Below are 13,090 nucleotides of genomic sequence, written 5' to 3' on the forward strand. Positions count from 1 at the left end.
AACTTTATTATTGAGATGTGGAGTTAGCCACATGAAGTGAGTAGCTGCTGTACTAACATTAGTCCTTAAGTCTCTGCTCTGTGATGGTAATGTTATGCATTATTCTTGCTACTACCAGGTGGTTTTATTCAGTTTACGAGGGCATACTTGTATTGAAGGACATAATGAAAGCTATACGGTACCTAACTCTTCCAACTTGAATAGCTTGCCTTGAACTGAATGAAATCATATGTAAGAAGAATAAAGTGGATAAAGCACTTCATATAAGTTAAGGAGTAATTGCTTTATATCTCAAAGAAGGAAAAATGGCGTTTAATCTGCTTAAGGTAGCTAATTTTGTCAAAGGCAGTGAAATGGATATAGTACATAGGATTGTTTGTAACCATGTACTGTAACTGATGTGATTTTTCTTAGCCATACTGTACAAAGTTGTCAGGATTTGTGTTGAATGATAGGAAAAGCCACCTCAAGGACCATACAGGATGGATCATATACAGTCATCTTTTTTATAATGTGGCAGATTGGTCAACAACATGCTGAATTTAATGGAAAATCACGTTATGGAAGACAGAACCCTATGGGGAAAAAAGGGGTATACTCAGTGTCTTTTCTAGTGTTAGCCACCTCTGATAATCTCCTAAGCCTGCACCTCCCTTCCACAGATTGGCCTTAAAGGTACCAGGCTTTCATAAGGAAGCTTAACAACACACATTGATAAACAGGTATAAATACATTTAGTTAAGTTGAACTGCGATGAAAGATGGGCTTGGTGTGAGGGAGGAGGTAGGAGATGAGCAGTGGGATTCTGAGCAATCACATTTAGTTCACTGTGTATTGGAGAGGCATGTAAAAAGCCCAAACGTGCCAAATCTAGCATATTTTGGCTCACGTCACACATCTACACATGTTTTGGAAAAATGTAAAACCAGACTAACAGCTATATGTGCTGTATATGAAAAGCAATTTGGTTACTCGTTTTTTTGCTGCACTGATGGTAATACACATCTCAGTTTTCATATGATGAATCATTTTATTGGCATGAGGAGCTTTGTATTTTGGCTGCATTGTGACATTCATGGTCAGCAGTTAGTCAACAGATGTATAAAAACTAACATTGTAAAGCATAGAAAGGGATATAGGAAGTAGAGGAAGATACTGGGTAGACACTGCTAATTGTAACTGAGCTTTCCCTGCAACACACAAGAATTGGGTTGTTTAATACAGTGTATATATATGGATCACCCTGCGTAGTACTGAACATAGAAAACTACCCTTACCCTAATGCAGGCAGTCCTTAGTATGTCAGGGATCTGTTTCAAAATATCAGAGATGTCTGCTACAGTCTGATCTTTTGAGGGGAGGCATGACAAGGGCTCCGCCAGCATAGATTGTGGGGCTGGGGTGAGATGGGGCTTGAACCTGTGCTAAAAGGTACAGGGCATTGCGGTTCCCAGGCTGCCATTTCTGCCCAGTAGAGAGGGGCTTGAACCTGGGAGAGACAGCTTAAGGAAAACATTTCCAGAGTTGGCCAGTAAGGCATGTGAGGAATTGGGAATATCAGGTAATGTTGATACTTACGTTAGAGAATTGGATACAGACATAGCTAGTGATAGTGGGTAACTTTGTAGATAGACTATGGGCCTTGGAATGGGATGCAAGCAGAGTTCTCAAGAGCACTGACCATTGTTTTACCATTTACCATTGTTTTTATATACTGTATATATATATATATATATATATATATATATATATATATATATATATATATATATATATATATATATATACAGTATATATCCATCATCCAATCCTACATTGCCCCACCAGGAGCATAGGAGCCCGGGGCTAGGCAGTTGGTCCTGACATTTAAGATGAGAGTGACCAGCCTCACTCATCCCTGAGTGGCAATACATGAGCAGTCAACCCCAACCATCCCTTGGGTATAAACCTTCACCAGCTCAATCTGATTGGAGCACAATGATTACCCACTAAACCACCAGGCGCCAAAATTTGGTTATATGGTTACCACCTAGCGTAGTAAATGGTTTCCTGGTGTATATCTTAAATATATATATCTATATATATATATATATATATATATACAGTAGAAGTCCGAATTTTCGGCATCTATGGGACCAGGCAAGTGCCGAAATATCAAAATTGCCGAATTATCGAAAACCCTACCCACTCAGTACCTTATATGTTTCGGTGAACACTATCATCATTACTCACATCATTACAAATGTGTTTGGAGAGAGTACTGTATACTGTTTGATACTGTACAATACTGTAATGAATACAGTACTATACATGAATATGAAAAATAAAGAAATTAGTGAACATACTGTATATAAATGTAATGGTACAGTAGGCCTACAAGTTCACATGCACTTACCTAAACTTATACAGTAGTAGGTTCCTTATTTACATATGTACAATAGAAGGGGTTGATTGGAGTCTGCTACTGCTGGAAGAAGTCCCCAGCAGTAGAGGGTCCTGCAACAGGCTCTAAGGACTCTTCTCCCTGTTGCTGCGGCAGTAGAGCTTGAGGTTCAGAGACTGCTGTTGGTGATGGAGAGGAGGGAGCAGAGGAGCTTACGTTAAACTCATCCATAATGTTTCCTACTCATGCCAGCCTCTAATTTTTTCAACAGCTCAATTTTCCGAGCAATAGTCAACATCTTATGTGTACGCTTCTTGCTAACACCAGTTAACTTTCCACACGTGGAGGCCATTTTCAAAGCACGCAGAAGATGTTTATACTGTTCACAACACACGGCTGGTCCACTCAGGTGTTACAAAGCTCCTGTCTGATGTTACGGTGCTTACAGCACACTCGAATAGTAATTTCAGAGGTATTTCGGTACGAAGTTCACAAAGCACACAGAAGAATCAAGAGAAGTCGGCAGCAGCACGGCAACAACTCGGAAGAATGGCGAAACAGATTCTCTTTCCCATGCTAGACTCACTACATGTTTGTCCTCTCTTTATGCTATAGGAGAAAGAGCTAGCCTCTGAGCTTCATGGCAGTGGTAGACTCGTTCCATCACTTTCACTATCTCACTCACTAAGGCGGGTAAAGGCGGGTAGCTAGCTGGCGAGCCTCATGGAGAATTTCAAGACTGACGAAAAAATCGGAGAATCTGCCGAACGATCGGAGATTTTCGTAAATGGGACTATTTCTCAAAACTGCCGAAATGTCAGATTTGCCGGGGATTTGGATGCCGAAATATTGGACTTTTACTGTATATATATATATATATATATATATATATATGTGTGTGTGTGTGTTTATATATATATATATATATATATATATATATATATATGTGTGTGTGTGTGTGTATATAAATATATATATATATATATATATATATATATATATATATATATTTATATATATATGTGTGTGTGTGTGTCTATATATGTGTGTGTGTGTGTGTATATATATATATATATATATATATATATATATATATATATATATATTGGAAGGAATTAGTTGGAGAAGAACAAGGAGGCTTTAGGAATAGAAGAGGTTGTGTAGATCAGATATTCATTCTTAGATCTTTAGTGGAAAAGTTTCTAGAGAAGGGAAAGAAGTTGTACCGGTATGCGGTCTTCATGGATTTGGAGAAAGCATATGACAAGGTGGATAGACAAGTATTGTGGAAAGTATTAAGAATATATGGAGTAGATGGGAAGTTGTTGAATGCCGTAAAGAGTATGTATGAGGGTGCTAAGGCTGCAGTGCGTGTGGATGGTGAACTGAGTGAATTTTTCTCTTTGAAGGTTGGGTTGAAACAGGGATGTGTCATGTCTCTATGGTTGTTCAATCTGTACATGGATGGTGTAATAAAAAAGATACAGTGTAGGGCAGTGGATGTTGGAGTAGCCATAGTGAGAGAGGGTAGTGTTTGGAAACTCCCTGTACTGTTGTTTGCAGATGATACTGTGTTGTTAAGTGAAGATGAAGGGGAGCTGCAAGATTTGGTGGATGAGTTTGGGAGTGTGTGTAAGAAACGGAATCAAAAGGTGAATGTAGGGAAGAGTAAAATGATGGTCTTTGACAGAGGTGAAGTCAGTGAATGTACAGCGAGGTTGGATGGTGAGGAATTGGAAAATGTGAATACGTATAAGTACTTGGGTAGTGTGATGAGTAAGGATGGAGGTTTGGAGGGTGAAGTGCTTGAAAGGGTACAGCAGGGAAGTAAGGTTGCTGGTTCCTTGCAAGCAGTGATAAGAAACAGGGAAGTGAGCATGGAAGTGAAAGAGTTACCACATGACAGTATTGTGATACCAACTCTGACATATGGAAGTGAAGCTTGGACTTTGTTGGAAGGACACAAGTCAAGAGTGAGAGCAGTGGAAATGAGAGGAGCCTGTGGAGTCACATGGAGAGACAGGCTAACCAATGAGGATATAAAGCAGCATTGTGGTGTGGTTGTAGATGTGATAGGAAGCATTAGAAGGAACACACTGAGGTGGTTTGGCCATATGGAGAGGATGGAGGGTGAGAGACTGATGAGGAGAGTGTATGTGAGTGAGGTGGAGGGGGGGGAGAGGGAGGGGGAGGCCGAGGATGAGATGGAGGGATGGAGTGGAGAGGGATATGAGAGAAGAGGGTGTGAGTTGGGAGCAAGGTAGGGAAATGGCGGGGGACAGGGCGGCGTGGTGGCGATTTGTTTGTGGCCACCCCATACGGGATTTAGGCGTCTGGCAATATATATATATATATATATATATATATATATATATATATTTACTTATTTATTTATTTATTTAATTACTATATATATATATATATATATATTTCTTTCTGAATGTTGGATTGAAACAGGGATGTGTCATGCCCCCATGGTTGTTCAGTCTGTATATGGATGGGGTTATAAAAGAGAGAATGTAGGGCAGTGGATGTTGGAGCGACCCTAATTAGAGAGGAATGTGTTTGGAAACTCCTTGTACTGTTGTTTGCAGATGATACTGTGTTGCTGAGTGAAGACGAAGGGAAACTGCAAGGCTTGGTGATTAAGTTTGGGAATGTGTATAAGAAACGGAATCTAAAGGTGAATGTAGGGCAGAGTAAAGTTGTGGCCTTTGAGAGAAGTGAAGTCACTGAATGTACAGTCAGTCTGGATGAGGAGGAAAGGGAAAACGTGAATGTGTTTAAGTACATGGGTAGTGTGATGAGTAAGGATGGAAGTTTAGAGGGTGAAGTGCTTGAAAGGGTACAACATGGAAGAAAAGTTGCTGGTTCCTTGAAAGCAGTGATAAGGAACAAGGAAGCGAACATGGAGGTAAAAAAGTCACTGCATGACAGTACCCATGTATTGTGATACCAACTGTAACTTATGGAAGTGAAGCTTGGACATTGTTGGAAGGACACAAGTCAGGAAAGCAGTGGAAATGAGTTATTGAAAGGAGCATGTGGAGTCACATGGAGAGACAGACTGACAAATGAGGAAGTGAAGAAACGTTGTGGTGTGGATTTGGATGTGATAGAAAGTGTTAGGCGAAATAAACTGAGGTGGTTTGGCTATGTGGAGAGGATGGAGAGCGAGAGACTAACGAGGAGAGTGTATGCGAGTGAAGTGGAAAGGGTTAGAGGGAGGGGGAGGTCAAGGATGAGATGGAGGGATGGAGTGGAGAGGTATATGAGAGGGGGGGGGGGTGAGCTGGGAGCAAGGAAGTGAAGTGGCGTTGGAAAGCAGTTTGTTTGTGGCCATCCCATACGGGATTGAGGCGTCTGGCAATTGATAGATTGATAGTGTATAAAAAAGAGAAAATACGGGATTGGTAGTTTATCGGCCCTTATTTTCACCGACAACTTAATTGTTTTTTTTCCATCGAGCGCCAGATAATTATATTCAGATTACAAAGGGCTCGAGAATCATTTGCTGGTACTGGATTAGTGTAGCAGCTGACTGGCTTGGGTAGTTTTTGTTATTCGTGTGAGCGTGACAGTTTGTATAAATATGTAGGCTAGTAACGGGTGTTGGAGGTTTTAGTGTACATAGGTAATTAGCTGTGTGTGTGTGACAGGCATACATAGTTACGCAGATAAACACACACACACACACACACACACACACACACACACACACACACACACATCGAGAGAGAGAGAGAGAGAGAGAGAATTTGCTTCTTGTCCATGGTCATGTAATTTTATGTGTCCAGTTCCAGTCTCACAGCAGTTTAGGCTTTTTATTTAGTTATTTTTTGTTGTGGCCGTTGGGCGCTTATTAACAACTGTACGTGGTGTGCCTTCAACCGGAGCCTTCTACCTTGCATGGTGCTCCTTGGGGTTACACTGTCGTCCACATCGTTGGCTTTGTGACACCTCCTCCTGAACAGTTTATCTTGTATATTTCAGCGTCATCTTTTCCAGTACTGTATTTGACATTTATATATCGACATGTTTCTTGTAAACAGCATACAAGAATGTAACAACATACCTGATAGAAGAATAACTTGCTAATAAGGAAGAGGTCCTCTGAAGCCCCCATATCTGACGAGAATATGGTCGTGAGTATATCACTGGTTTCCTAGTCACCTTCTGCTGGGATTTCAGCACTCAAGGAAAAAGTTCAAGATACTATTTGAATACAGGTTAGCACATCTGTGATAACACTGCTGACAAGGCCACGGCAGGAACTTCCACTGAGCTCGTTCACAATCACCCTCCCTCCTCTCCCCTCCCGTACCATACCATTGCACCTGGCGTAGCACCGGTAATTTTCTTTTCCATGTGAAATGTGTCATATATATATATATATATATATATATATATATATATATATATATATATATATATATATATACCGGTATGTATATATACTGTATAAAACTGATTTCATTGGAGCGTCAGTGCACTCCCCCGGGAGCCCCGGCAAATGGTCCAGTAGACACACATCTCTGATCTTTACTCAGTACCAGTAGGTGTAATACCGTTTTGTTGTGTAAACGGTAAAATACACCCTGTGATAAAAATGGCGGAAATGCCTTATTACTCCATTACTGTGTGGGCTGGGGTGGGGTCCTGAGTGATGTAGCGTTGTGTGTGTGTGTGTGTGTGTGTAGTGCAATATGGTGTGTTTGTGGTGTGTGGTGTAGTAGATAGTAGTGTATAGCGTAGTTTACAGTAATTTATGCGGGGGGGGAGGGTTATTTAGGCGATGTGTGAAATGCTAACACGTTTTTGGGTTCGAGGCGAGCTGGATGTTGCACCTGAACTGGTAAAGCGTCTCCCCTGCCCTTTCAACCCCGTCATAGTAGTGGGCTGGGTTAGAATGAGGTCGATGCTCTGACCAGTTTAATATCATGATACGGTAACTTTGCTCTTCATTCTGTGCCCTACACTATAGTTTCAGGCAGATGACTGTGTGTGTATGTGTGTGTGTGTGTGTAATTCACCGGGTCGGTCAGGATCACTTGATGGTCATGATCGTCAGCTTTTACCCTCCCGGAAGGGAGCTGAGAGCTCATATTGTCCGATCTAGGGGCAAGGCTGTGACCTTCACACACGCACACACCCGTCCCCTTGCTCCAGGGGGACAGTAACCACCCACTTCGTCAGTGAAACTTTTCGCAACCTGAGCGAGGCGCGAACTCCCGTCCACCAGTTGGCAAGCGAGAACGTTACCACTGCACCAGCGAGCGGTGTGTGTGTGTGTGTGTGTGTGTGTGTGTGTGTGTGTGTGAGGTCCAGTTACTTTTATTATATTTTGGTTTATTTTTATATACGAGAGCATCTCTGAGTGACTTGGTTCGTCTGTCTCTCGCTAAGCAATTTCAGACGCGAAATGTTTCACTCCCGTAGACTTTTGCAAGTTTTGCAATGCCACATCACATCACACTTCACATGACGCATCACACAAAATCGCTCTCACACACCATGCCAATCAAAATCACCCTCCCACACCACACCACACAAAATCACCCTGCCAAACCACGCCATACAAAATCTCACTCCCACACCACACCACACAAAATCTCACTTCTAAACCATGCCACACTACCACACCACACCATACCACACTGCCACACCACACCACAGAAAATCACACTGCCACACCACACCACACAAAATCACCCTTCCACATCACACCACACAAAATCAACCCTCCCACACCACACTACACAAACTCACCGTCCCACACCACACCACACTTAGGGCATTAACTGAAGTGCCCTGATGCTCGCACATTTAGTACCGGTATTTTTGCCATTGTTCGGTGAGGAATTTGTTGGCATGTTGTTCAGTCCAGTTACTTACGGTACTTTTTTTTTTTTTATTAAGCCCCATGATTGTGTGTGTGTGTGTGTGTGTGTGTGTGTGTGTGTGTGTGTGTGTGTCTTTAATTCTTGCTGTCTGTGTTGTAATTGTATGAGAAAAGATGAGAAGAAGCATGATTTCTGTAGTTTTTTTTTTTTTTTCCTCACCTGACGGATACCTGACTCCCTTTAGCACAGTTGATAGCCAGGTGTGGTCAGATTGGAAGCTTGATTTGACTAGTAACCAAGGACGCTCATTCCTACGTCGTAGCTTAGGCTTGTCGAACTTCACGCAACCACGACTCATTATTCAAGCTGTGAGTGGCTCAGTTCCATCCAGTGAAAAATATTGACCAAAGTACACACAACTTCGGCCCTGTAAGGTTTATGAATATGACCCCTGTGCTTCTACACGAGATGGTACGTGTCATTTTTGGCCTCCTAAGATCTTTTTATCCGTGTCTTTTTCCTCTCGGCTTCATGTGACATTTTTAAGCTTAAGAAACACTATTCAGATTGAAGCGATTAGATGTGGGCGTTATTGTCCCGTTCAGTGTAAGAGATCATTTCTTGGTTCCTAAACCTCTTGTAGCCTAGTACCAAGAATTAAATTTAAAGCGTCATCATATTGAAGAAAGTGTATCCAGCTCTGGGCATAGGCTTGACATCCCGTTCCCTTAGGTCTAGCCGTCCTCTGTACGTGACAAACACCTTCATATGCCACCACTTCTATACGAACGAGAGAGGCTTGGTATGTCTGTCTGCCCTTAACATTTCACCTCGTCATCTGGTTCACTTTCCTCTGATGTGTAGTATTCCTAATTTGAGAGAAGCTTGGTGTGTGTGTGTGTGTGATGTGTGTATGTGTTTGTGTGTGTGTGTGTGTGTGTGTGTGTGTGTGTGTGTGTGTGTGTTATTATTGATTCTCTTCGCTGTGTTGCGTTAGGGAGGAAGTGACAGATATGACGTGCGTGTGATGTAGGCGCAGTGGATATGTAGACCAACTTTTGCCTGTGGGAGTACCAGTTGTATGATATATAAGGAAACATGCAGAAAGTGCCGCACTGATACACGTGGTGTGCTTAATTCCCACCTTATGATGGCTTGTTAGTTTGCTGCCTCCAGACGATTTTTTTCCAACTTAGGAAGGATTTTATATTGTAGGGGTTATTGAAGGATAAGCCAGACACTTACGCTATCAGAAGTCTCCTTTAAGCTGAAAACAGTTGTCTATAAGTAGCAGGATGAGATAGAGGGATGGAGTGGAGAGGTATATGAGAGTGGGAGGTGTGAGCTGGGAGCAGGGCAATGAAATGGCGGGGGACAGGGCGACATGGAGGCGATTTGTTTGCGGCCACCCCTTACGGGATTAAGGCGTCTGGTAATAGATAGATAGAATATTAAAAGCCTGCACGGTCTGAAAGGATTAAATCAAACTAACCCTGTAGTTCTTTCATTTTAACTTGGCCTTGACTTTTGCCCTTTTGCAGATTACTTCGCACAGCTAAGTGGCAGAAAAAAATGCTACGGCTTTACATTCATTGCATGGCACTTCTTCGTGACTAGTACCGAAGCCTTTTCAAGTGTTAAGCTCTTGTTACACTTCAGCACGTAGGCCAATGAAGACAATTTAAGCATGAGTTCAAAGGAAAGGAGTGGAGGAAAAAATGATTTAAGTGCCGAGCTTTCGTCTAAATCAATAAAATTCAATACTGAAGACTTTCCCAGCGAGAAGTTCTTTTTTATGTAGGCCGCAGAGAGAGGAGGGGAATGCTTTAAAGTTGTGTGAAATAAGGAAGTGGGTGTGATTTACTGGGGGGAAGGTTATGGAGAAGGAAGTGTGTGTGTGTGTGTGTGAGAGAGAGAGAGAGAGAGAGAGACGGGGGGGAGGGAGGAAAGAAGATATAGAAAACAAAATATGTGGACGAGAGAAGGGAAGAACAAAAAGTATGAAGGAGAACGAAAAATAACCAAACGAAAGGGAGAAGAAAGAATGTGTGTGTGTGTGTGAGAGAGAGAGAGAGAGAGAGAGAGAGAGAGCGGAAGTAGCCTTGAGCTTTAACATAGGGGGAACATCTTCAAGGATACCGGTAACACACACACACACACACACACACACACACACACACACACACACACACACACACACACACACACACCAATTTGTGGGCGGGCGTAAGTGTTAGAGGACGTTATTCACACTTCTTTTCGTTTATCCACTGTAGCACCAGTCGAGCAGGGCAGTACTCCCTAGGTGGATGGAAAGCTGATGATAGGGAGAGCTGGAGCTCCCATTTCAGCAGCCCTCAGGACTAGTTCCTGACCATCCCCCTTTGCTGAACTTTTTCAGTGTCTCAGTTACACAGAGAGTAGGCCAGCATGCTCTCCAACACAAATTTCTCTAACTATCAACACCAAACTACATGCACAGTACACACTACACTTCCTTTTCCAAAATTCAAAAAAGAATCATGGCGTTTCATCACCCAGCCTCGGAGTCCCCAGGGGGGGGGGAGGACCATAAATGCCCCCACCTTTCGCCCCTCTCCCGGTGACGACCTGAGGTGCCTGGAACCACTGTTTGACTCTCTTCTTCTTCATTTCTGCAACATTCGCGGCCTTTCCTCTAACTTTCTCTCTGTTGAGCACCACCTCTCCTCCTCTAAACCTCACCTTCTTTTTCTAACTGAGACTCAGCTGTCTGAGGCAACTGACAGCAAACCCTTTTCTGTATCCTCCTACTTTCTCTATACTCATTTCAAAGCCAAAGGTGGATGTTGTATATATACGCAACGACTTATCGTGCTCTCGTGTTCCTGAACTCGATTCTTCTGAATTCTCTTCACTCTGGCTTCGGCATTCCTGTCATTCTCTGACTAAATATATCTGTGCTGTTTACTTATCCCCTAATTCTTCTGACTATCAAAAATTCTTCGACTGTCTTACATCTACGATGGAACACATTCTATCCATTTCTCCTTTCTCTGAAATCTCCATTCTAGGAGATTTCAATGTTCACCACGACTTTTGGCTCTCCTCTCTTTTCACCGATCCACCTGGTGAACAAGCCTACATCTTTTCTATCCTTATTGACCTAGAGCAGCTTGTACAGCACCCTACCCGAATCCCAGACCGCCTTGGAGAGAGCTTCAACATACTTGACCTCTTCCTTACAACTAATCCTTCTGCTTACACTGTTAATCTTTTCTTTCCGTTGGGCTCCTCCGATCACAACCTTATCACCTTAACCTGTCCTATCACTCCAGTATGGCCTGTGGACCCTCCGGGGAAACGTCGTCTGTGGCATTTTGGAGCCGTGGATTGGGAGGCCCTCAGGCAGTACTTCTTTGATTTTCCCTGGAATGATTATTGCTTCCATGGCCGGGAGCCATCTGAGTGTGCCTTGCGCATTACAGAGGTTATTCTCTCGGACATGGAAGCATACATTCCTTTCTCATATCCTTTGACTAACGCAAGAAAGCCTTGGTTTAATCACGCTTCTTCTCATGCTGTCCACAACAAGGAGAGGGCCTACAAAAGGTACCGGAGCTAACCCACCCCTGAATCACATCATCTTTACGTTTCTGCCCGGAATCGTGCTAAGTCTGTTCTTCGCTCTGCTAAAAACAATTTCATATGTACTAAATGCTCTCAACTCTCCAACTCGAATTCTTCCCGCTCCTTCTGGCACCTTGCCAAAAACCTTTCTAACAACTTTACCTCATCATCCTTCCCTCCTCTTTTCTACTCTGATGGTTCTGTAGCTATTTCTTCTACTGATAAAGCAGATCTCTTCACACAGACTTTCTCCTCCAATTCCACCTTAGACAATTCCGGTGCTGTTCCTCCATCACTTCCTGCCTCTGACTTCCTCATGGCTGACATTAAAATTTCTTCAGCTGATGTATTATCTGCCATCACTGGCCTCAATACTAACAAGGCATATGAGCCTGATGGAGTCCCTCCTGTTGTTCTCAAGACCTGTGCTTCTGTGCTCACACCCTGCCTAGGCAAACTCTTTCGACTTTGTCTGTCAACTTGTACCTTTCCTTCTTGCTGGAAGTTTGCTCTCATTCAGCCAGTCCCAAAGAAGCGTGACCACTCCCAACCCTCCAACTATCGTCCAATTGCTTTAACATTATTTCAAAAGTTTTTGAGTCAATTCTCAATAGAAAAATTTTAAGGCATCTTTCGTATCACAACCTTCTTTCTGATCGTCAGTACGGGTTCCATCAGGGACGCTCCACTGGCGATCTTCTGACCTACCTTTCAGACTCCTGGTCATCCTCCTTTCGGGACTTTGGCAAAAGCTTTGCCATTGCACTTGACATCTCAAAGGCTTTCGATCGAGTCTGGCATAAATCTTTAATTTCCAAATTGCCCTCTTACGGTTTCTATCCTTCTGTCTGTGCCTTCGTCACTAGCTTCCTTTCTGGTCGTTCTATAGCCGCTGTTGTAGACGGCCATCGTTCTTCTCCTAGATCTATCAACAGTGGTGTTCCTCAGGGCTCTTTCCTATCACCAACTCTTTCTTTTATTCATCAATGACCTAAGCTGTACATCTAACCCTATCCACTCATACGCTGATGACTCCACCCTTCACCTTTCCATTCGGTTCCCGCAACGCCGATCTCAACAGTTACTTCAACAAACAAGGGATGAGGCTATGGCACACCTAATGTCTGACTTGGCTCGTATCTCTGACTAGGGTAAAAATAATCTTATTGTTTTTAATGCATCTAAGACTCAGTTCTTACACCTATCAACCCATCAAAATCTTCCACAGGTATACCCACTAATGTTTAATAATATT

The 13,090-nt window shown here is 42.8% G+C and overlaps 1 protein-coding gene across 1 annotated transcript in view; it reads left to right on the top strand.

Moving 5' to 3' along the window:
• l(1)G0196 (inositol hexakisphosphate and diphosphoinositol-pentakisphosphate kinase) overlaps positions 1-13,090 on the top strand; it is a 475,031-nt gene that overhangs the window by 8,967 nt on the left and 452,974 nt on the right. The window lies entirely within an intron of this gene.

The sequence above is a fragment of the Coenobita brevimanus genome, chromosome 30, assembly GCF_032717465.1.
Source record: "Coenobita brevimanus isolate Jiangsu-jjx chromosome 30, ASM3271746v2, whole genome shotgun sequence".
NCBI classification, from domain to species: Eukaryota; Metazoa; Arthropoda; class Malacostraca; order Decapoda; family Coenobitidae; genus Coenobita; species Coenobita brevimanus.